Source organism: Anticarsia gemmatalis, chromosome W, assembly GCF_050436995.1.
Source record: "Anticarsia gemmatalis isolate Benzon Research Colony breed Stoneville strain chromosome W, ilAntGemm2 primary, whole genome shotgun sequence".
Lineage (NCBI taxonomy): Eukaryota > Metazoa > Arthropoda > Insecta > Lepidoptera > Erebidae > Anticarsia > Anticarsia gemmatalis.
The window spans coordinates 9,681,170-9,683,862 of record NC_134775.1 but is presented as its reverse complement, the minus strand read 5'-3'; positions in this window follow the sequence as shown (position 1 = coordinate 9,683,862).

The window sequence follows — 2,693 nt, the reverse complement described above, 5'->3', positions numbered from 1 at the left end:
CACTGTACCCCATAGTATCTCGAAAATTTTAAACAAAGACTTAAGACTGTTAGGTTATTTTTTCCACAGAACAGTTTGATTCAAATAATTGCTAAAACGAAAGATATTTATATAAAAAAATACCACATACCTGCAATAACTTCTTTTTTTCCAAAATCAAAAAGTCTCCGATACGAAATTCAAACTTTTTGCTCCTTAAAACTATTTTTATCGTCTCAAAACTCTGTTGTCACACGCCGGCCATATTGCACTGCGCCATCAGGTGATACTTGAAGTGTTGTGATTGGCCGAAGTGAAAAGCGCGGGAATTCGTTTGTAATTTGAATAGTTATTGACAGTGTTTCACTGTACCCCTTGTCCCATTGAGCCCCTACTGTACCTACCTATTATGGGTTTTATGCTTTTATGTAATTTTCGGCATCTATGGGTTAGGATACACTTTGGCAATTTTTCCAGATTTCTCCTAATGATATTTACAAAAATATCATGACACACGTGTTTATTGTGCGGAATTTAGATAAAAATATATAATGGGAAAAAACCTGTTATAGATTCATACAAAAAAACAATTCATATTTTATTTAGGCAATATACGTTTACCGGGTTATTGGCGTAAATAATTTTCATGAAGTTTTAAGTAAGAGTAAGTAAGTTATTGTTGAATAAAGTTTAATATACACATTCCATAATACACACTAACAATGTTATTTGATATTGGTATTGTCTCAATAAAGTACGCAATGTTTCAATACTGTGAATTTGTTTTGTATTTTTATCTATTACACCTAGAATGAAAAAAAAGTACGTTGATCCCGATCAGGAATCCGATGAAGATTTTTCTCCAGACGAGTCGGAATAAGCTCCGAGTCCACGCCCTAACAAGGTGGAGAGCCCATTAAGTAGCATTTCAAGTCTAAGCGGAAACTCTGCACCTATAAATAAATAATAAGTTTTCCAGAAATGATAATCACTCTATCAACAATTTCATATTTATCACTACATTTAACTCACGCAGATTTCGTAGCTTCTTCGACAGAAATATATATAGCATCAACCATCGATTTATCTATAATAATGTCCTCCTAGCCGATATACGGCTACGGCGGTCAGTTTCATTGACACTGGCCATGGACTGGATTTATCTATAACAGACATTGAAAACGAAAATCAAGTAAGTAACTAAGAAAATTTTGGTGACACGCTAAGACCACAAGAAATTTCAGCATTTAATCACAAAGACACATTAACCGGTACAACTTCTAAGGATTGCTCACCTGGGATTGTATACGTAATATGAGGTCACTCCAAACTAGTAGAGAAGAAGAAGAAAATGAGGTTTTGACACCAGAAGAGCGATCAGAAAGAATCAACGATATAATAATGGCAGCAGAAAGCGATCATGAGGTTGAGCAGAATTTATTAGTAAGCATTGAAGACGTAGTTACTAGTAATGAATCTGGAAGGACAACCCTCTTTATTGGAAAAGGAAAATAAACTAGCTAGGAAACGTGTAAAAAGGGTTGTAACCAAAAACTTAGTCCATCCGAACGACAAGCTATATTTGATAAATTTTATCGTCTTACTAATCGCGAACATCAATGGTTGTATATTAGTAGATATGTTCAAGCACAAAGTATTAAAAAATGACGCTAAACAGCCGCACGCAAACTTACAATTATTTATTTTTTACCTAATTCAAATAATGAAACAATCCCTGCATGTAAAACACATTTTTTAAAGACTACAAATTGGAGAATATGTACGTTTATAAATACGGCAATTGAAAAAGCTATGAAAGCAGATGAAGGACTTCAAGTTAAACGGGGGAGGCATGACAATAGACTTAACAAAATGGACAGTGCGACAGAAGCTAGTGTTAAAACACATGTCATATTGAATAATTTCCTAAAGTTGAGCCGCAATATGTGAGGGCGACTTCAAATCGGGAATATCTTTCCGAAAACTTGAATATTTCCAAAATGTATCGCTTTTATTCTGAATGGTTTACGCAACAAAACTACACTGATGTGGTAATGCCAACAAAACGACAATACGAAACAGTTTTTATAGCCGAGTGGTTTAAGTTGGCACCTCCCACGCAAGTGGTCGCAGATTCGAATCCGAGGCAACACACCAATGACTTTTCGAAGTTATGTGTGTATTAGAAATAATTATCACTTGCTCTAACGGTGAAGGAAAACATCGTGAGGAAACCTTGCATGCCTAAAATTTGTTTAATACATTATTGAGGGCATGCAAAGTCCCCAACCCGCACTTGGCCAGCGTGGTGGACTCAAGGCCTAACCCCTCCGCCTCGTTTGGGAGGAGACCCTTGCCCTGCAGTGGGACAGATATGGGTTATTAAAAAAAAAAAAAAAAAAAATAACTACTAATTTTTCCAACCCAAAAAAGACCAGTGCTTCACATGCTCCATTTATGAACAAGCAGATGACGCTTCTAAAGCCAGCCTGGAAGAAAAACAAAGACTCTATTTATACAAAATAGAAAAAGTAAGAGCTATAAAAAATAAACAGAAATAGAGACAGCTACTAACAAAGATAACGTCACAGTAGCAGTGTTTGACCTGCAGAAAGTGTCAAATGTGCCTCAGTCAGAAGTAGGCATATTTCATTACAAAAGGAAATACCCATATTACAATTTTACCGCCGTACGTAAAATTGGATATTGTTATG